The sequence below is a fragment of the Pongo pygmaeus genome, chromosome 1 (assembly GCF_028885625.2).
Source record: "Pongo pygmaeus isolate AG05252 chromosome 1, NHGRI_mPonPyg2-v2.0_pri, whole genome shotgun sequence".
Taxonomy (NCBI): domain Eukaryota; kingdom Metazoa; phylum Chordata; class Mammalia; order Primates; family Hominidae; genus Pongo; species Pongo pygmaeus.
This window is the reverse complement of record NC_072373.2, coordinates 6056656-6079973: the sequence shown is the minus strand read 5'-3', so window position 1 is coordinate 6079973 and position 23318 is coordinate 6056656. Positions and strand designations below refer to the sequence as shown.

General features: G+C 45.4%; 1 long non-coding RNA gene across 1 annotated transcript; it reads right to left on the bottom strand.

Annotated features, from left to right (window-relative positions):
- Nucleotides 1-18984: 18984 nt before the first annotated feature.
- LOC129030147 (uncharacterized) lies at nucleotides 18985-20622 on the bottom strand. Its single transcript, XR_008500568.1, has 3 exons — nucleotides 20532-20622; nucleotides 19572-19836; nucleotides 18985-19429 (listed from the first exon to the last, which is right to left on the bottom strand). It is a non-coding gene; the product is annotated as an uncharacterized LOC129030147 (long non-coding RNA).
- Nucleotides 20623-23318: the final 2696 nt, after the last annotated feature.

Genomic DNA, 23318 nt, shown 5'->3' with positions numbered 1-23318 from the left:
AGTTTTTGTATTTTTAGTAGAGAGGGAGTTTCTCCATGTTGCCCACTCTGGTCTTGAACTCCTGAACTCAGATGATCTGCCTGCCTCGGCCTCCCAAATTGCTGGAATTATAGGCGTAAGCCACCGCGCCTGGCTGGGACACTACTTACTTATGGAAACTATACGTTAAGAAATTGAGTGACTGGGCCGGGTGTGGTGGCTCACGCCTATAATCCTAGCACTTTGGGAGGCCGAGGCAGGCGGATCACGAGGTCAGGAGATCGAGACCATCCTGGCTAACACGGTGAAACTAAAAATACAAAAATTAGCCAGGCATGGTGGCAGCTGCCTGTAGTCCCAGCTACTTGGGAGGCTGAGGCAGGATAATGGTATGAACCTGGGAGGCGGAGCTTGCAGTGAGCCAAGATCACACCACTGCACTCCAGCCTGGGAGATAGAGCCAGACTCCGTCTCAAAAAAAAAAAAAAAAAAAAAGAAAAAAAAGAAATTGAGTGACTGGCCTGGAAGGAGAAAGGGGAAACTCCTGAGCAAAAAAGCCCCTCCTATTTTTACAGTCTTAGCATTTACAATCGCATGCTGGTCATGGGGCACGGCTCCTATGGGCCTAAGAAAGCTTTCTGAGCTGGGAGGACGAAAGTAAATCAAAGTGTTCTGCCCAGCAACAGCATGTGGGACACCAAGGCTCAACTGAGCTGAGCAAATAGAAGACTTGAAATGGCTTCATTTCAGTGGGGGTTTGTTTAGTAGTAGTTGTTTTATAATTTTGTTTCTGTTTGGTTTTTTGAGATGAAGTCTCGCTCTGTTGCCCAGGCTGGAGTGTAGTGTAGTGGTGGCACTATCACAGCTCACTGCAGCCTCGACCTCGTGGGCTCAAGGGATCCTCCTGCCTCAGCCTCTGTGTAGCTGGGACCTGACTAGCTGGCCAGCCATATCCCGCTAATATTTATTTATTTATTTATTTATTTATTTATTTATGTATTTATTTAGGAAGAGACAGATCTCCCCATGTTGGCCAGGCTGGTCTCAAACTCCTGAGCTCAAGTGATCCTCTCACCTCATCCTCACAAAGTGCTGGGATTACAGGCTGGAGCCACAGCAACTGGCCTTGTTTTGTTTCAGTGAATAAAATTGCCTTTTGAGGGAGCTACAGAGGCAGTATAGCAGCTTGGAACCCAGGAAGCTTCCTTGGTCTTGTGTTTCTAAGGGTCCCAGACATATTATAAGCAACTGCCCCTGATGGAGGCGCTAGCGTATGAAGGGCTAGGTTCTGGAGCTAGACCGCCTGGACTTCTGTCTTGATCATGTGCTTTTGGGAACACGACCTATCCTGTCAGTGCCTCACCCTCTTCACATGCAAAGTAGAAACAATGACAGCAGCTGCCTCGTTGGGGTTACTGTGATGATGGATGTCATGACTTAAAACACATAAGGTGCCGACAGCAGTGGCTGGTACACAATGGATACTTAACAGAGCCATTCCTTTCAGGGTCAATGGGGTGATGACTATTTTATTTTTTTCTTTTTTTTTCAATTTGAGACCAAGGACTCAAGAAAAAAAATTCAGGCCAGACGTAGTGGCTCACGCCTGTAGTCCCAGCACTTTGGAAGGCTGAGGCGGGTGGATCACTGGAGGTCAGAAGTTCAAAACCAGCCTGGCCAACATAGAGAAACCCCACCTCTACTAAAAATACAAAAATTAGCCGGGCGTGGTGGCACATGCCTGTAATACCAGCTACTTGGGAAACTGAGGTGGGAGGATCACTTGAACTCAGGAGGTGGAGGTTGCAGTGAGCTGGGATCATGCCTGTGTACTCCTGCACTGCAGCCTGGGGGACAGAGCAAGACTCTGTCTCAAAAAAAAAAAAAAAAAATCATCCCGAAGTCATCAAGCAAGAATAACAAAGGTGGGCAGGCAGGAACTACTCAGCAGTGTAGAACGGGCCCTAGAAGCAAGGATTATTCCAGAGTCATCTGAACTCAGACTCAGAAGCAAGGATTATTCCAGAGTCATCTGAACTCAGGCTCAGAAGCAAGGATTATTCCAGAGTCATCTGAACTCAGACTCAGAAGCAAGGATTATTCCAGAGTCATCTGAACTCAGACTCAGAAGCAAGGATTATTCCAGAGTCATCTGAATTCAGACTCAGAAGCAAGGATTATTCCAGAGTCATCTGAACTCAGACTCAGAAGCAAGGATTATTCCAGAGTCATCTGAACTCAGACTCACAGGCATCACGGACTGGCCAGTCCTGCCCCAGCTCAAGCCCTGATACTAGGGGGGCCAGGCTGGGTGGGGGCGGGTAGGGGGTGGCCCTTGCAAAACAGCCTCTATCCTGTGCAACAGTTTATAATTCAGCAGTGTGTTTTGTTTTTAAGATATGTCCAACTGGATATATGGCATTGCTGTTAAAGCTGTTTTTATTACCTGATGGAACTACAAGAAAGCCTAGGGATGTATTAATACACATAGGGTTGACAGGCCCATAACTATAAAGTAATGGCAGGCATTATCCATATATATTCATGGAAGTGGGAGTCCAGGGGCAGACACAGAACATTCCCGGAGGGAGCTGACCCACTTTATTATTTTTACGTAGGTTCAGATATTATTTCTCAGGTACAGCATAAAATGATGCTTTATTCCATCAACTATAACCCAGGCACACAGTCATTCCATTTCCCAAAGGAATACCAGCAAATAAACCTTCAGGCAGCAAACAGAAATGCATTTTCTCTCCTCTCCCTGCCTTCTTTTGAGGAACAGAATTAGCAGGTTTGCCTAGAGTACACTCTTCTCTCTTGAACCACATCCTCAATCCCCAAAGGGAACACAGTGAGATCTGCCCCAAAGGTAGTTCAAAGTTGGGGGCCCTTTCATTTGCTAGGATCTAACCCAGCTACTCAGGAGGCTGAAGCAGGAGGATCACTTTAGGCCAGGATTTCGAGAGCAGCCTGGACAACATAGTGAGACCCTGTCTCTACAAAAAAATTTTAAAAATTAGCCGAATGTGGTGGGGCATGCTGTAGTCCCAGCTACTCAGGAGGCTGCGGTGGGAGGATTGCTTGAGCCCAGGAGTTTGAGGTTATAGTGAATAGTGACGGCATCCCTGCCCTCTATCCTGGACGACAGACCAAGGGTCCAGCCCTAAAAAAAATTTTTTAATTAAAAATTTTTAAATCTTTAAAAATTAAAAATCTTAAATTTTTCTTTAAGATTTATAAGAGGACTCAGTAAAGGCTGTGCTGGCAATAACATCAAACTACTGAATTCTTTGAGACTCACTGGAGATTGTTATTTTGCATGACATAACTAAACATCTTAACGGTTGACTTAATTACTTAGATGTCAGTCTGTGTGTTTTTGGTGTCATAAGTACAAAGCTTAGAAATGTTACTTTTAGGGCCAGGAGCAGTGGCTAACACCTGTAATCACAGCACTTTGGGAGGCTCAGTCAGGCGGATCACCTGAGGTCAGGAGTTTGAAACCAGCCTGCCCAACATGGTGAAACCCCGTCTCTACTAGAAATACAAAAATTAGCCAGGCATGGTGGCAGGCACCTGTAATCCCAGCTACTTGGGAGGCTGAGGCAGGAGAATCTCTTGAACCCGGGAGGCAGAGCTTGCAGTGAGCCGAGATTGCACCATTGCACTCCAGACTGGGCGACAAGAGCGAAACTCCGTCTCAAAAAAAAAAAAAAAAAATTACTTTTAAAACAAAGTACTAGCTCATCTCTAAGTAATACTATTTAAGTAGGCAAAAGCCCCTGCAGGTAGCCTGAACTTTATATACCCTTAGCTGAGGGGACAGAACAGAAATGATATGACATTTACAGAAACCCCTTTGTGGCCTGGCCTCATTGGAATTTTTTCTGTTAGTTAAATAAAGACTATTTGTTTCTATTGATTAAAAACAAAATAATTCATATGATGGGTTCAAGAAAACAAATTATTTCCCTAATGGACAGTGTAGGTCAGGACTAGAAGCAAACAAGGATCTTCCATCGCTCACACATCTCAGCACTCAAGCAAAAACTCAAAGAAAACAATGATACTGACGGCCACGTCATGCCCTGTGCTCACACAAGGATGCCAAGAGGCTTAATATGTGTTCCTTACCTGGACCCTTTTCACTGGATCAGAAACACGGATGTCTTAGTCTGATAGGCATCCTCTGCTGATGCATTTTAAATGATTGAGTCAATAATTTGATGGGCCACTTTTTATAAGATGCTACGATACCCTATGAAGCACTATTAAAATATTCATTTTTCCGCACACCAGATGTGGCCCGATTGTTCATAACCGATATTGGTTCTCTGTCAAAAGGACCAAAGGCAGCCCTCTAAGATATTTCTCACAGATATTCCGTTTTTCAGTGGCTAGGGAGACATGAATAGGAAGCAAAGCTGGGTCCCTGCACCCACGATCTTTGTGCCATCAAAGTGCCACTACTGGCAGGTTCCTGGGCACCATCTAAGACCAACCCCACTGTGAGGTTGAAGGAGGCTGATCAGAACAGTGGTCCTCCACCTCTGCCCTGACTTCCCAAGTCATCTTCTATTTATGTGGAATTATTCCCATAACTGGGGCCAGATGATCCCACCCTGGGAAGACTGGGCAAATTCCCAGAATGCTGACCTGAAAGTCCAATTTTCCCAATGTTTCTGCTGTTCCCATGTCACAAGTCTTTGGGCAAAATCTCCCAGGCTTGAGAGATTTCAATCCAGCCTGGATCACCTCTCCACTTCCTCCATCCCAGAGTGAAATTAAAAATCCCGTCTGCTGTCGATAAGGAGTCCCTTCAGGCCCTAAAGTTTAGGAAGAGGAATCCCTATCTTGTCTTCTTCACTGTCATCCCGGCACATCAGTTACTTAAAACAATCCAATTTCAAGAACTGATAGACCTTCATTTCTGGACATGCCAAAAACAAACAAATTCCAGAGGATCGGCTTCAGGGTGGCAGAATGGAAGGAGTAAAAGCCAACCACGGGGCCAGGTGCAATGGCTCACGCCTGTAATCCCAGCACTTTGGGAGGCTGAGGTGGGCGGATCACCTGAGGTCCGGAGTTCAAGACCAGCCTGGTCAACATGGTGAAACTCCGTCTCTATTAAAACCACAAAATATTAGCCAGGCATGGTGTTGGGCGCTGGTAGTCCCAGCTACTCGGGAGGCTGAGGCAGGAGAATCACTTGAACCCAGGAGGCGGAGATTGTGGTGAGCGAAGATTGCACCACTGCACTCCAGCCTTGGTGGTGAGTGAAACTCCGTCTCAAACAACAACAACAACAAAAAGCCAACCATGGGATCTGTGGCACAGCTCTCACTTTCACCATTAGCTCAGCCAGGACTGGCGAAGGAGTGCCTACTGGAGAATCTTATCCTCTGTTCCTTAGCTGTTTAGATGTATAAAGCCTGAGGGCTTTGCACCTAATTAGGGTTTCAGAGCTTTGTTTTTCTCTCATCTAATTACATTTGCCCTGTGGGGAAGAGCCTCTGGTCCAGGAGGCGTTGCTCTCTGAAAATTTGTCTCAGCCCAACAACAGGTGAAAGGTGAGAAGGTGAACGGCTCCTCTCCCCACCAATGCAGTGAGATGCAGAGCCAGGCCCTGGCTTCTTCTTGCTCCTCTCCTTTCATTATCTCTAACTCCAGTGTCAGCCCTCAAGCAGTCCCCTGCTTTGTCACCCCTGGCAAGGTGGGGAATGTTCTCTTAACCTGCAGCTTTCTCCTTCGGGAACAAAGCGCAGCCTCTTAGCAGCTAGAAATCAACTCCTGCGCTCGGGGCCTTCCAGCCAGACCTTCTGCAGTGCACCCTGGTAGGGGGTAAATTATCCTGAGCTTGGAAAATGTGACTGAAATCACCATGGGTTTTCATAAAAGACGTTTCCTCACCTTTGGTTACAACTCAATTCAACTGATCATTTCCCACCCTGGATCTCAAAAGAAATTTCTGTTTTGCTTCTGGGTATGAGCCCGGGTGATAATGAAAGGTACTTAGGAAGCCAGGCCTATAGAAGCAGTGTAGCCCTCAGAGGGGCATGGCTGACTTGGCTAAGAGTAGGACAGGGTGTGGGGTTGAGGAATCCGTGGGGACTCAGGGCATCCTGTCGCAGACACAGGAGCTGACCCAGCCACAGGGTCACAGGACAGCCTGTGTCACCACAGTCTCTGTGCAGAGTCCAGAGTTCACAAATGAGATAAATGGACATTTGCTGACTGGGGTAACTCAGCATCTATTCACCCTATTTCCGGGAAAAGCCTCAATTTACATGTGGGAATGGACCACGCCCTTATTGTTATAGGAGTTATTAAGAAATTATTTTAGGCAGATAGAGAGGAAAAGAGGTCCTTGGGAAGTTTTTGTTTCTTTAAAAGCAGGTCTAGAAACCTTTCTTGTCTAACAGGAGAGCCCCAGCTCTAAGAGCCACCGGCAAGCTTTGATATGCAAACGCAGGCCACTGGAAACTGAGTCCACCCAAACATGGAGATTCCAGCTTTCTTCCTTGCCCCAACAGGTGGCTGGCAACACGGCCGCCCCCACATATCCCTACGTGTGTAGAACATCATGGCGCCCTGTATTTGCATCTTAAAAGGCTAGAGTGGGAGGGCCAGTTTTTTCACAGGCTATGTGAATGACATGCCTGGTCAAACCAATCCTCTGAGCCCTATGCAAGCCAGCACCGCCTCCTCCAGCCTCCTCATATAACTAGCTGATTACACCACACACACACCCTCCCCCTACATCCCCTCTCCCCACCAGGGTTTTCTCCTGTTCAAATCCCCTCTCCCGCTGTCTCTGTACTGGGGAGCTGTTTTCTTCTTCCTTCCTTCTTTCTTGTATATTAAACTTTTCACTCCTTAAAACCACTCCAGGTGTGTCCGTGTCATTTTATCCAAACGTGTGCTTGACCAAGAACCCTGGTGTTCCTCCAGTCATCTGAGCCATATCATTATCTCATTCTATTTTTGATGGCACTAACCACCACCCTACCCTGCTCCATCAGAGCACTCATCCTCCTGAGCTCTGTGAATGGCTCAGGATGCACAAGTGAGAGAAAAATGTAGCCAAGTGAGGAGGCAGAGAGAAACTGCCTCCTGGTAACACAGTGTGCGCCCCTGGATCAAGCCATGCCTGAAGGCAGGTTATTCTGAACTTTTACAATAAGTGCTCTTTTTGTTTAAATCATTTTGGATTGGGTTTTTGTTCACTTGTAAGCAAAAGCACACTATGATGAAAGGGGATATGAGACAAGTATCACAAATCCAGAAATGGGGAGGGCCCAACCCCAGAGCCCAGGCCAGTCAGGGAAGTGAAGAAACAGACAGCATCTGAGACGCCTATGCCCAGTATCCAGGGGCTAGGTCCATGGTCTTTGAGCCTTAAGATGTAGGAGATCCCCGTGGGGAACTTTACAACAGCGTAGATTCCCACTCATTCCCACAGCCAATTCTCATCCTTAAGTCTGGAAGAGGAACCAGAGGTTTGGTTTTTAACCAATATCCAGGCAATTTGGAAGCAGATAACACAGAGAATACTTTGAGAAACACTTCCCTACACTCTGAGCTGGGAGTTAAAGGACGGGGTTCCAGTCTCTGCAGTGAGGCAGTGGCAAGAGCTCCGTGGGCGGGAAGAATATTAGGCCAGAGCTTAGAACAGGACTACAGAAGCAAGCATGGAATGGAATGTCACATCTGGTGATTTGTGACATACAATGAGCCTGCAGATCACAGGCAATGATTTTTGGAAACTCATCACACAGCAGTTTGAAGCAGCAGGAACAACGATTTGATCCAAAGTGCCATGTGAACACTTCCGAGTCTACAAACGTTTTCATAGGTCAATCTAAGCTGTTCCTCCCAACTAACCTATCTGGCAATTAGAGATTAGGAAATTAAAACTCAGAGTGTCTAAATAGCATGCACAAAGCCACAAAGCTCACTGGTTCAGTAGCCTAGACCTGGGTCCCAGTCTGTCTGACACCAAACCCCACACTTTTCAAATAATTCTCCCTTCCACTGGGGGAAAGGCTGGGTCTCAGGAAAGGTCTAAGGGACACACAGTGTGGGGATCAGTGAGACCCTGCTCAGCAGGCCCAGATGACGGAAGAGGGTGCTCCACCTGACTGCACAGGAAGGCAAGGCCATTTTAACTTTGCAGCATCTTCAACTCATCTGGCTCAAGAAATCCCAGCCCAGCTTGGGGATGGAGAGTAGAGGAAGACAGGGGCACCCTTGCAAGTGAGGACTAAGCTCTGATTTTTTTTTTTTATCTTACCCAAATTCCCTATCTAAAGGGTCTGGGGAGTGATGCCCTACAAACCATAAATTCTCAGCAGATGGATTTTATTTAACCCTATATATCGTGACTTACTTTCCAACCTGACTCTGTCATAACATTATGAGACAAGGAAGAAAATCAAAATATTTTACCCCAAAACATGGGCTTTTTTGTCCATATCTTGAAATGGCCCTGCAAATCTGTCCTTTGTGGGGGAAAATTTGTATCTGTAAAGAATCTTTATTAACATAGCTAGATATTTTTCTTCCAGGCCCTCCCAATCCTAAAGAGATTAACTAAAAGTCTAGCACTTTTTTTTTTTTTTTTTTTTTTTGAGACGGAGTCTCACTCTGTCACCCAGGCTGGAGTGCAGTGACATGATCTTGGCTCACTGCAACCTCTGCCTCTCGGGTTCAAGAGATTCTCCTGCTTCAGCCTCCTGAGTAGCTGGGACTACAGATGCCCGCCACCACACACAGCTAATTTTTATATTTTTAGTAGAGATGAGGTTTAACCACATTGGCCAGGATGGTCTCAAACTCCTGCCCTTGTGATCCACACCCCCCTGGGCCTCCCAAAGTGCTGGGATTACAAACGTGACCCACCATGCCTGGCCAAGTCTAGCACCTTTTAAAGATCTGAATAGCAAACATTTGTCATCTATTGTCTCTGAAGACAGCCTCTATAAGACTTCAGAAGAACCTTGGTCTCCACCATCTTTTATCTTAACTTGAAAATTTCCTTTCTATGGATCCCAGGTCTTTAGACAAACTCACTGAAATTTACCTATAGCCTGGAAGTACCCCTCTCCTCCTGCTTTGGTTCCACCTTTCTGGACCAAACCAGTGTATTTCTTAAATGTCCTTGATTGATGTCTCATGCCTTTCTAAAATGCATAAAACCAAGCTGTACCCCGACCACCTTGGACACATGTTCTCAGGCCCTCCTGAGGGCTATGGCAAGGGCCATGGTCACTCATATTTGGCTCAGAATACATCTCTTCAAATATTTTACTGAGTTTGACTCTTTTCGTTTACAGGAGCAATGCAAATGATTTTCTTTGATCACAGTGTCAGCTCCTGACATTGGGATGTGCCCATCTGTGCTGTTGACTCTTCCCTTGGAATGAGAGAGGGAGATGGCTCCCAGTGTGGTTGGAAATCACCCCGCTCCACAACAACACAGTGCAACAGGCCCCGGCTTCATGCCCATTCAGTTCAGGACAAGTTTTTCGGAGCATCTATTCTGGGCCAGGCCCGTAGGATACTAAGATGAAATAGAGACAGTTCCTGCCTTTGAAGTGTGGTGATTTACTGGTGGGGAGAAAGGAAGAGGCCCATGAAAAGTCATGTCTGTAGAAGGTAAGAAGGGGCACAACCGCCATGGCAGGGGAGTCACAAAGGAGAAGCATTCAGCCCGCCGAGAGGTCCCAGGACCTTCCTGGAGGATCAGTCCCCAAACTGACTGTGACAGGGAGCAATACCCAGATAACAGCAGAGGCCCAGAATAAGAAAGAGTCTGTGAGTGGGCAGAATTCCCTCCAGGGTCATGCGGGGAGCTGACTTCTGATTAGGGCATTTCATCCTTCTCTGAAATGCAGCTGAGAACTGGTCAGCCTCACTCCCTTGCTGAGGCCAATAGCAATCCCTGACGACCTCGCCACAGGTCCAGCAGGTGCCCCATCCACACTTTGTCCCTAGCACCTACCTGGAAGCTCCAAACACCTACCTGAGGGGCCAACTCTGACTCCCAAGGAGGTGACACCTCCTGCCCCTTGTTGATAGAAATTGATAAGGAAATAGGACTGAGTTATAAGCTTCTTTCCATGTCAAATATTTAAAGGCAATATAATGTTCATGTTTAAATAATATTTCATGTGTAATTAAACAATCCCTTATTGTTAAATAGATGGGTTCCAATTTTGAACTGCTATAATCTGTGTATGTGTCCTTGATTAAATCCTTAAGAGAAATCCCTAGAAATATTATCTTAGGGTCAAATGGCTTGGATATTCTTTAAACTGCTGATAATTATGGGAAATTGCCTTCCAGGAAGGTTATAACAATTTGCCTGATCCCCAGCAGCAACAGACTTTACAAAGTACTCAGTATCTAATATTTAACTTTGATAAAGATAAGTTTCTCCCTTCTTTTTCACTTAAAATGCTGTGTCCCACCCACTTTTCAGTGTGTCTTCACACTGACAAGATGGTTGGCTAATACTTCAGAGCTTGCAAAGCATCTTTATAGACTTTTAATCCTCCTAACAACCATGAGAGATGGAGCTTACTATTATCATCCGTGTTTGCAAATGAGGCCCTGAGAAGTTGAGTGATTTCTGCAAGGTCTCAGAGCCAATAGACACTGGTAATGAGATAAAACACAAGGTCCCTTATCTTTGGAGCCCAGTGTTCCTTCCACATAGGTGGTTCTCCATCCAGGCTGCCCAGGAGAATGTGGAATCTCCAGCAGTTCTGACTTAACTGGCCTGGTGTGGATGTCTGTGATGGGTGAACATTCCCAGACCCTTTTGAGAACCTGATAAAACTGGTGGACCCATTTCCCAGAAAAAGGGACGCACAACAAAATAATTGTCCTGAGTGGGTCTGACAGAATCAAATGAACCCTTTAAATCTGGATCTAGAAGTCAGAGACTGAGAATGTCAGAGATGCAAAAGAGATGCAGTACAAGAGAAATCCTCCTACTGATTTTGAAGATAGATGTTGGCACCCTGTGTCAACAACCTGAGAGTGGCCTTGAGGAACTGGGAGCACCCCAGACTGACAAACAGCAAGAAGAATATGGGGACCTCAGTCCTACAACCACAGGAACTGAATTCTACTGACAACCAGTGAGCTTGCAAAGAGGACTTGGAGCCCCAGATGAGAAGCAACCTTGGCTACCCCGATCTCAGCCCTGTGACATCCTAAACAGACAATCCAGCCATGCAACACCCAAACTTCTGACCTATAGAAACCCCGAGATAATAAATGGGCATTGCTCTAAATCACCAAGTTTGTGGTAATTTGTTACACAGCCATAGGAAGTGAATCAACCTGATGTATCTGAGCGCCTACTAGGTTATCATTAAGATTACTCTTCAAAGGGAAAAATTATTTTTCAAAATGTTTCTGCCCTACCTTCCATGAACATCTGATGATGGATGGACACATGCACACGTAAAGGTAGACTGTGTTTAGGTGGGCATGGTGGTGCATGCCTGTGGTCCCAGCTACTCAGGAGGCTGAAAGAGGAGGATCACTAGGGCCCAGGAGTTCAAGGCTGCAATGAAGCTATGATTGAGCCATTGCACTCAAACTTGGGCAACAGAGCAAGACACCAGCTCTAAAAAAATTAATTAATTAATTTTAAAAAACTGCTGAATGCTATAAATAAGATTGGAACTTGCTCTGCTTTTACAAGATCACTGTTAGATGACCACTGACAAGAAGACCGTGCGCTGGTCTCTGCAGGAAGCAGGGTCCTGGGCAGCTCTGGGGGCAGAGGAGACAGGCTTGGGGCAGAGACACCTCAGGGCATTTTCAGAAAACAGCCAAAGCAGCCATTCCAGCTTGCCCAGGTAGATGGCAAGTCAAGGGGAAATGATTCCAGGAAGGTAGGGAAAGATGGAATTCTGGAGAGCATTAGACCTTAGATTGGGAGTCTGAACATCTTTCCGTATGCATCAGGAAGTCATGGAAAATTCACAGACTGGAGTGACTTTGGCAAAGGTGGGATTTAGGAAGACTGATCAAGGCACGGGATAGACCCACGGATGAATAGGTTTCTGGTCAGTTTGTCCCTGTGGTTTTCTATGCTGGGGAGGTGGGAATGTGCTGACTGAGTCAGCCGTGGATTTGTGTCCCTGCCTCACCTCACTCCCCACTGTCGTGGATTTGTTGGCTCATCTGTAGTGCGCTCCCTGAAGAAACACTCAGTTCACTCAGCTTGTTTCTAACCCAAAATACTCTGCAGGGCCCATCCTCTTGTCTTTGCCTGGGGATGCCAGACCACAGCACTGCAGCTGCCTTCCACCTTAGCACTAGTGGGCTAAATGATGACTGCCTTGCTGTCCCAACACCACCAATCAAAGGGAAGACATCACCACTGGGGTCAGTACAGCCCAAGTGACAAAGTCTATTCCCTCCTTTCTCTCCATCCCATGGACCCTTGATTTGCTAAGAGGGAAGATACTTTCTCATGGTTCAACATCACTTAATCTGCACAATTGCTTCTGAAGGCTGACTCAGCCAGAGACCCTTGATATCTGGGCAAAAGTGCATATAACTTTTAAAAGGGTTACTACTGTTTTAATATTCCATCTGTCTTGAGTCAGACCACCACCAAGGGCAGATCAGATCAGAGTTAATACTATATATCAAAGTCCTGCCATCAGCCTGTAGGATTTATTACTAGCATCTGTCCACTTCAGAGCTATGAGAACCAATGGAATTGGATCTAAGGTTTTGAGTTGGCTCTTCTGCATGGAAATTTGATGCAAACGCTCTAATTTATTGGCCCTAAAGGGCTTTGGCAAGTCATTTTGGCAAGTCACCCACTGAACATAGAGTGAAATTTGCAGAGGTTTCCCCTCTCTCGAACAGTGGTGTTCTCAGCACGTACAGGGAAGTTCTGCCCCCTTCCAGCCGGGTGAGCTAGGGGATTTTGCCTACCCTTTCTGAGCCTCAGTTTTCTCATCCATAAGATGGGAATAAAAACATGGTCCTGGATACATGTCTCATGCTAGGCACCAAGGCAGGGTAGTCTTTCCCCTGAACACCTTGCTCTTGACCCATCACCAGTAAGGCATGCATTCATTGCACAGAAACTTAGGCATAGGCCTACCAACGTGCCTGATGTTGTGTGAGGCCTGACCCCTGTGAGGATGCACTTCCATCTGTGTGAATGGATTTACAAGACCAGCCCTCACTCTCAGGACTGAGGGCACTGGTGCTCTAACTTGTCTGAATATTGGAATCAGCTGGAGAGATTCTGTAAATTACCGGTCCTATTCCACCGCTGAGATTCTGATTTCATTGCAGCCTGGTCATTGGGATTTTTAAAACTCTCCCTAGGAATTCCAATGTGCAGCCAAGTTTGCAACTACAGGGAGCCAGGCTAGTGGTGCGGTCAGCATGGTGATAATTGGGCTCAGGAACCTATGACCTCAGCTTCATCAGGAGACCCGCTGTAAGTATTGGCCCAACAAGAGGGAAAGGAGCTGAGTCAGATGATACCACTGAGGCGCATGAGCAAATGAAAAAACAGGAACCCAGATGTGAAGCTGGGGCTGAGTGTTGGAGATGCCACTATAGAGACCCTGGTCTTAGCAATCCAGACTTTTCCCCAGTAGAAGGGAGAGGCAAAGATTATCCTGGCAGGGACTGTGTAAGGCCTTTCAAGGTTGACCGTCCATCTCACCCTGCTCGCTTTCCCTCCTTCCCTGCAGAACAGCCTTTCACCTGAATACTCCAGGCTTTTGGTGAACAACCCCTGGGCTTTTGTACCCATTCACACTCAAAATCAGGGGGAATTCCTTGAAATGGTTAAAATGCAGAAGTGAAATTTAGAAGCCCTATGAATGAAACAACAATCCAACAAAAAATTCCCAACACTTTAAGCAAGTGCTTTTCAGGCAGAGCCTTTAAATTGCTACTGTCCCACAAGATTCTGGAATCGTGTGTGTGTGTGTAGAGCAACAGGTGAAGCAGCAACCATAAGGTAGCCTGCTTCAGGTCTGGCACCTGTTTTCACTGCTGTCATGCCCTCTTCACGGAGATCCTGACTTAAATATGTACACATGTGAATGCTGATTTCCTAGCATGAATTTTAACTCAGCTGCTGCTCAAGCATCAATGATTCCCAATTCCCATCAGAGTGAATGGCCCCTTCCTGGTCTCTGCAGTCAGTCCTCTGAAGCTGCTCAGCTGCACCCCTGGGAGCTGAGGGGCCAACTCTGACTCCCAAGAAGGTGACCCCTGTCTCCCTTCCAGGGCCAGAGATGCAACATCACACACACACTGCCTTTGGAACGTGTGATTAAGCTTTTGGCTGCCAGTAGCCTGACAGCTTCCAGCAGCTTTGTCTGCCACTGTGTCCGCTTCTCTGTGCCAAAGTCGCTGAAACAAAGGGACTGCAGATGTTGCTGTGAAGTCCTTCTGCTTCTCCAGGACAGAGGAAAGCACTACATTGGGTGGGGGGTGGAGCGGGGGGTGATGGGCTGTGGGAAACCTGCATGATGCGCGTGAAACAATAAAAATGAAGCTGATTTTCTTCATAGCATTTGCTGCTGTAGAGATACATTTGTTTCTGTGTCCCTCTCACTGGAATGTAAACTCTCTGAAAGCAAGGACTTGGCTTATTGCTGTATCCCAAGAGCCTGACACAGTACCTGGCACATGGTAGACACTCAATAGATGTTTGAGATAGGGAGGGAGGGAGGGAGAGAGGGAGAGAGGCAGAAAGGGAGGCAGGCAGAAAGGGAGGGAGGGAAGGAGCAAGTAAGGAAGGAAGGGAGGGAGGGAGGGAGGGAGGGACATAGACTGTGGAGTTGGATAGACTTGGCTTTAATCCTTTCTGTAGCAATTCTAGCTGTGTAAAAATACGCGAGTGAGTCATTTATTTTCTTTGAGTCTCTTTCTTCATCATAGTACCAATTAACAGGGCTGGGGTAAACAGAGTGATATATGTAAGGTTGCTAGCACTATTGGCAATCAAAACATGAGAGCTACTTATTTATATTGTGAGTATTACTACTACTGATATTATTAGTTCTGGACATTACTAATGATGTGAGCACTGGCCTTTCATCAGAGATTACTGGATAAGGAACATTTACCATCTGGTCTCTGCTCATTGTGCTAAAGTTCCTTCTTTATCCAACAACACTTTCTACTGTTTTCCCAATTTAGTGAAAGGATTAATCTTTTCACTCTCATTCTTCCTGTTTTGTTTCCAATAATATGGGTCCCATCCTTCCTCATGAGATGGGTATCTCAGCAATTGAGCCCACCCCACCCACATATTTGACCCTGATCTAAGACCCTCATTTCTGGGAATGAACCTCAGATCAGCCATGATAGAGGGTAGCCTGGTTTTATCTTTTTGCTTCTGACCAGGATCCAACAATTCTCATAAAATTTTCCCCAGCCTGTTCAGTGGAACTGTCAAAGCATCATTTTCAAAAAGTGAAAACATGATTCTTATATAAGTCTATAGGGAGTGTGTGTAAAGATCTGTTTACTTCACAAAAGAAAGAACCAGAGGATGGTAAAGCTGTTTGAAAAGAGAATTGGAAGGAGAAAGATTTGGATAGACTATCAGAAACAGCATGCTGACATAAGTTTGCTAATTTGGAAACCTCACTCGTTAATGTCCTGTAGAGCAATAAAATCTTTTTACAGGACAAAAATCATTTGTATCTCTACCAAGCAAAAATTAACATGTAACTTGGCAGAGTCTGGGCCCTAATCAATAGTAAATAGTAAGTCAAACAAAAGTTCATTCCCTTAGAGAGTTAAAAAAAGCTTTGGTGGTTTGTTAGGCAACCTTCCAGTATGGCATTAGAAAGACGTGCAGTCATCCTATTTTTACTTCCAAGTTTGGGATAATTTTTTTTTTTTTTTTTTTTTTGAGATGGAATTTTGCTCTTGTTGGCCAGGCTGGAATGCAGTGGCATGATCTCAGCTCACTGCAACCTCCACCTCCCCAGTCCAAGCAATTCTCCTGCCTCAGCCTTCCCGGCAGCTGGGATTACAGGTACACACCACCACATCTGGCTAATTTTTGTATTTTTTAATAGACACAGGATTTCACCACGTTGGCCAGGCTGGTCTCAAACTCCTGACCTCAAGTGGCCACCTTGGCCTCTCAAAGTGCTGGGATTACAGGCATGAGCCACCATGCCCGGCCAAGTTTAGGATACATTTTTAAAATAAAATTGGTCCCCCTCAGCCTGGTGGATGTCCCTGCAGAATGTAAAAATACTATTATGTTCTAGATGCCTGATGCTGTCAATTCTCAATGGCCAGAAGAGGGCATCTGCGCAGATCAGTTCAGGTGTCTATCCCTGGTCCGATCGCCGGTGCCCAGGGTAGCATATCAGGTACACAGGGCTGTTTCTTCACTGCTATTGGTAGAGCAGCTTTTCCAAGAAGGGGATAGGCTGGAATGGAAGAAAAGAGTCCAAAGAGGAAGGAACAACAACCGAAAGAGAATTGCTTTCTTTTCAGTTGTGGGAGCACCAGTTTAATGCCTCTTTTCCACACTTGCCCAGCAGAGGAAATGTTTGAGCCGAATGACAGAAAACCTAGGGTAGCCTTTTTGGTGCCTCCTGACAATCACAGAAGCAGGCTGGGATCCTACCCAGGTATGGCAGAGCAAGTGAGGCCACCTAGGTGGGAATCCTTACCCTCCTAATCCTGCAGGTTCACTTCACAATCTTGTGTAGACCTTAAACCGTCATTTAGACAGTTATATGAAATGGGGTTTTTTCTGGAGAAAAGGACAGTGAATGGGGATATGGGGATTTTTTTTTTTTTTTTTTTGAGACAGAGTCTCACTCTGTCACCTAGGCTGGAGTGCAGTGGCACGATCTTGGCTTACTGCAACCTCCGCCTCCTGGGTTCAAGTGATTCTCCTGCCTCAGCCTCCCGAGTAGCTGGGAATACAGGTGCCCACCACCACACCCAGCTAATTTTTGTACTTTTAGTAGAGACAGGGTTTCACCATGTTGGCCAGGCTGGTCTCAAACTCCTGACCTCAGGGTAATCCACCTGCCTTGGCCTCCCAAAGTGCTGGGATTACAGGCATGAGCCACCGCTCCGGGCTGGGGATTTCTAAGTCCACTTGGCTCTCTCCCCTCTGGGCCTCAATGGGCAGCATTTTATCTGTAGCCTTTTGATCTTATAATAGTTTAACTAATGGATCTATTTTGAGTAAGGACATGTACAAATCCTTTTGTGATTCCAGGAGGAGATAAGAAGTACAAAGTGCAATTATAAAATTATCATTGTCACCATCATCTCCAATGGATCTATTGCAAATAGAGGGCCATCATTACTGCTCTTAGGCTCCCTTTAGGATTAGGGATGCAGATTATCATCTAGGTCCTGTGGTCTCCTGGAGTGAGCAGGGAGCACCACCTCCATTAGCTGAAAGAAAGAAACGTAAATGTTATGAGATGAGACTAGGGCAATGACTCCCTGTTCTTGAGACAACCAGTCAATTCAGTGTCAAAGAGAAACTCAGTAAGCTTTGACGCCTTGCTCTTAACCTACAAACTCGGTACAGCCACAGAAAGAACATGGAGCAAAATGAAGAAATGGTTTAGTTCCTGTAAGAATCCTTCCATGCTTAGGCATTGTTTAATCCAGATGACTGATTTTTCAAAGAATCTTGCCATATCTGATTTGAAAGCACACAAAGTAAGTGGCTACTTCACGCCTTGTCTCTTGGCTCTAGGATCATATTGGGATCAGGCTTCAGGATCAGGTTCTTTGCAGATCAGAAATGGCATAGGGGAGTGTGCCGGGGATCAGACAAACCTAAGCACACATCCAGATTCTGCCATTTTTTTTTTTTTTTTAGCTGTGTGGGAAAATCTCTTTGCTACTGACATGGTTTGGCTCTGTGTCCCCACCCAAATCTCATGTTGAATTGTAATCCCCAGTGTTGGATGTGGAGCCTGATGGGAGGTGATTGGATCATGGGGGTGGTTTCTAATGGTTTAGCACCATCCCCCTAGTGCTGTCTCATGATAGAGTTCTCATGAGATCTGGTTGTTTAAAAGTGTATAGCACTCCCGCTTTAGCTCTCTTCCTCCTTCTCCAGCCAAGTAAGACATGCCTCCTTCCCCTTCTGCCATGATTGTAAGTTTCCTGAGGCCTCCCAAGCCATGCTTCCTGTATGGCCTGTGGAACTGTGAGTCAGTTAAACATCTTTCTTTCTTTCTTTTTTTTTTTTTTTGGAGATGGAGTCTCACTCTGTCACTCAGGCTGGAGTGCAGTGGTGTGATCTTGGCTCACTGCAACCTCCACCTCCAGGATTCAAGCAATCCTCCTGCCTCAGCCTCCTGAGTAGCTAGGATTACAGGTGTGCGCCACCACACCCAACTAATTTGTGTGTGTGTGTGTGTGTGTTTGTGTGTGTGTGTTTAGTAGACACGGGGTTTCACCATGTTGGCCAGGCTGGTCTCTAACTCCCGACCTCGTGGTCTGCCCACCTCGGCCTCCCAAAGTGCTAGGATTATAGGCATGAGCCACCGCACCTGGCCCACCTCTTTTCTTTATAAGTTACTCAGTTTCAGGTGGTTCTTTATAGCAATGCAGACTAATACAACTACTTTGAGTCTCACTTTTCCTTATTTGGAAAAATATTTTCATTGAAGTGTTATGGTGAAGATTCAATACAATTAAATGATATAACATATGTAAAGGGCTTATCAATAACCCAGTGGCTAATAAGCAGTCAAGAAGTGGTAGCTCTCAGTATAGTCAGCCTCTAAGAAGAGAGCAAATGTTTATTTTCAAGAAGAATTATGCAGAAGGGCCACTTTCAGTCTACCATCCCCCCAAATTCCATGAAGGAAGGATGGTGTGAGCAGCAGGGGAAGAAAGGAAAGTGGACATGAGATACCATAGAACCTGCGAGGAATGAAGTCCCTCTGTGTGTGCCTATATCAATAATTTAAACTTACACATTCATGAGATGCACTGTGTTTATTAGGATGTACAGTGCCCCTAAGAATCTGAGAGTTCCTGAGAGACAGAGACGGTGTCTTATTCATCTGCTCTCCCCAGGTCCTGGCTTACTACCTGGCACTTATTGGGTAATAAATGTCTGTTGAATGCATGGAAAAAGAAAGGTAGGAAAGGTATGAAGGAGAAGATGGAGGTCACGACCAGTAGAAATCTCAGCCATTCTGCCTGGGCTCCATGTCATCTCCCTGCTATTAGGCCCATCAGAATGTAAGCACAAATGCCTAGAGAATGACAAGCTTCTTTGGGACTCTGCTGACCAGACATGACATAAGGCTGGACAGCTCCTGGGGAACTTCCAAGAGCTGGCTCCGGGCAAAGTGACTAATCCTAGGAGCTGCTGGCTTGGCTGCCTCTCTCCCTTCCTTATTTCCAAGATTGGTCACCTCCTGCTCTGAAATAGCAATTGATTTTCAGACATGAGTTGATAGAGCCATGATTTTCTAATACTGTTCCAAAGGGGCTAAAGTACCTCTGAGGAGCAGTGCGGGCTAGGATCAAACTCTCCCTACCTTCCACTCCACTCCACTCCCTACCTTGCCCCTCCACCTCTGCCCACTTTCTATTTCCTCAGGCACAGCAGCTTCTACCTTATGGATTACAAATTCTGGTCATCCATCTATGGTTGCATTAGGAAAAGAGTACTTCTACTTATTTTCTTTTCTAACCACTGCCCTAGAAGAATAACACCTCACATTCTCTGGTAGACTGAAGCCCGCAGCTGCAAGGATGCTCAGAAAACCAGACTTCTATTCATTGGCCACTTGCTGCACTTTCTGTCCCTCGATCCTTGCAACATACCTTTGAGGTAAGCATTAAAATCCCCATTTACAAGTGAGAAAACCAAGGCAAAAGAGGTTCAGTTTATTTCAGGCTCAAATGTGCCTCCAATAGCTTATAGCCTCTACAGCTAGTGTTTGAACCCAGGTCTGAAACAAATAGGATTGAGAAGGGGAGGGAAAAGAGGAACAGAAATTCTTTTCTATAAAACAATTGTTTATGCAGCCAGCATTTCTTAAAATCCAGTTTGTGCCTACGGACATAATCTTTGAATTTGCTTTGTTTCTCGATGAATAACTTGGAAGCTATTCAAACAACTTGGAAGCTTCCTTTAAAAGGAACATCAGGAGGTGATTTTTGACTAACCCTAGGTGTACTTTCTAAGCCAAATAGATCTGCAAATAAGAAAATGAGAGGACGTGAGCTTGAGGAAAATGATAGGCATTCCGACCTCACCTGCTTGCTGACGACCTCCACGTGATTTCAACAATGATTTCAAATATTTCACTTTTTAAGTCAGTGTGACTTAAGCATGAAATTGGCTCTCCCTAAAGCTCCCCTAAGGCCTAAACAGTCATCATTACCATAGCTGTGACAGGGAGACTGTTGAATTTATAATCTATTGGCCATACACAGCATAGCGTATAAACCTAGCTCATGATTTCTTTGCAATAGAAGTGCACTTTTTCATCATATTCCCTTCACAACTTACTCACCAGATCAGACTTTGAGCTCTCCTCCTTGCTTAGCCTGGATCATTTGAAATGGTCATCCGTCCTTTGGCCCCAATACTTAAACTAAGGCCTATGAACAAGAAGATAATTTTCTTCAGTGGGACTTTTTTGTTTAATATAATATTAGATATTTCCCCTGATACAGGGCTCAATCTTTTTCTTTTTAAAGCAATATTTCTCAAAGTACTTTTCAAAGAACTTAAGTTTTATTATGCACTTCACTAAAAGAAAAGTCTGTGATCTAATAAGTTTGGGAAATATTGAGAATTAGAGCTCCCTCTCAGATATGTACTGTAGCCACTCAGCTTGTTACAGATGAAGTAAACATTGTAATATTCACCCAGCTTTTGAGGTCTATTAACGTCACCCAAATGAGTATTCCATGGAATGCACTTTGCAAAAACCTATTATTCAAGAAAATTCTGGAGCACAAAAGCTATTAACATAATCCCATTCACAAAATCACACCAAATATCTAAAATCATGTTTAAAATCTCCTAGAAATGGGTTGAATTGCCCACTTCAGAGACAAAGTGATTCTTTCGTAATAACAAGTGTTGTTTAGTGAGTACTTGTTATCTCATTGAATCCTGAGGACTACCTCACAAGGTAAGTATAGCTCTTTTCATTACACATGACAAACAAGGCTCGGAGAGGTTAAGTAACTTGCTCAAGGTCACAAAACTGCAGAGCGACAAAACTGGAATTTTGAATCTAAGCTCAAAGGGTCACCAAACCAAATTTGGGTCCACCCACCCAGCATATCAAAGTCAAGCACTGATATCAGCATTGGTGAGACAGAAGTTGAGGCATTTATTGCAGGCAGCAAGCAAGAGTATCAGGCAGCTGATGCTTACAGCCTAATCTCCCTGATGGCATATGTGTAAGGGTTTTTAAAGGTGGGAAGGCAGAGGTTGCAGGCAAGGTCATACAGTACATGGAGGCTACGTATTGGTTTGGCCAAAAAAGGCAAAACATCTCAAAGTGAGGGCCCACAGGATAGGTGACCATTAGATGAATTCAAAGATTTTCTGATTTGAGACCAGTTGCAGTGGTTCACACCTGTAATCTCACTGCTTTGGGAGGCTGAGGTGGGTGGATAACTTGAGGCCAGGAATTTGAGACCAGCCAGACCAACATGGCAAAACACCATCTCTACTAAAAATACAAAAATTATCTGGGCGTGGTGGTGTGCGCCTGTAATCCCAGCTACTCAGGGGGCTGAAGCATGAGAATCGCTTGAACCTGGGAGGCAGAGGGTTCAGTGAGCTGAGATCGTGCCACTGCACTCCAGCCTGGGCAGCAGAGTGAGACTCTGTCTCAAACAAACAAAAACCCAAAGATTTTCTGATTTGTGATTGGTTAAGTTTTGGCTACAAACTTGGGTCAGCAGAAAGGAATGTTCTGCTCTGGCCTGTGGGTGTGACTGCCTCCTGGTCCCTCAGGAAGAAAATTAGAACAAAGAACAGTTGTGAGAGTTCAGTCCTCAGTTCCTCCTTATCTGAGATCTACGAGCCAACAGGTGGTATTTTCCATTTAGCCGGGTCTGGGTTTCTACAAAACAACTCAGGGACATATGTTAAGATGTTATCTGTAGTTTCTATAGGGAAACAAACATTTTGTGGCTCTAATTTTCTTTTTTTTAATTATACTTTAAGTTTTAGGGTACATGTGCACAACGTGCAGGTCTATTACATACGTATACATGTGCCATGTTGGTGTGCTGCACCCATTAACTCGTCATTTAAGATTAGTTTGTGGCTCTAATTTTCTTGGCTATTGTTTTAAGCTATTATTACCTTCTTACTTATCAGGGTGCTCATCTACTTCTTGAGGCTAGCCAGGCGACTGGAATTTTCCCTGGAGGGACTCAAGAGTTTCCTTTATTTTTCATGCCTTAAATGGGTCTGATCTCCCTCTTCAAAGATCAAGCTCTTAAGGACTATGCTATTGTTGGATTTTTCGTATTGGAGCAGAACTTCCCTCCTACTCAAGAACACCCCTTCTTCAGACAGCCTGGCTGGGTCTTCATCCTGGGAGAGCTCATGAAACACAGACCAGATCTTGGCCCTCACATGTGTCTAGGCAGAGCTGAGCCTGAGCAACGCCAAGCGTTCCCCCGGTTTTACATGCCCCAGCCAATCCAGAGTCAAGATCCACGCTCAGCTCCTTCCCTGCAAAGTGCTAGTGATGAAGGATGGGGATCAAGTCAGCAAACTCCAGAAATGGTCTTAGACTAGGAGTCAAGCCTTGAGATCCTATTACACACCAGATTCATTCCCTGATTAGAGCTGCTGAATTCTTTCACTCCCACTGCACTCGTGCTAAAGTTTCTTTCCTCCAGCCTCCTAACCCCAGAGGAGGCTGAGCCATGATACCCATTGTCAAGCAACAAATATTTAAGGAGCCCCTGAGGTATGTCAGGCACCATTGTAGGTGCTGGGACAAGTGAATGTGACCAGGAAAGTCCCTCCCCTCTCAGAGGTTCTTAAGTTGGAGGACAGAAAATACAGAAATATAGAGTCTAATATAACAACAGGGAGTAATAAACACTTTGAAGAAAAATGAAGTGGAATAAGAGGGTAGGGTTGCCGTAGGGTTCTCTGGGCAGTCTTCTATGGGAAGGCCACTTGTTTGGGCAGAGAAACAAAAGATGTCTGAAAGGAGGACTATGGGCCCCCCATAAGTGCGCTCCGGTCCGCGCACAGGGCAATGGGCATGTAATTCCTATGATTAAGACCTAGAGTATGTACACTATTCCTGCAGTAG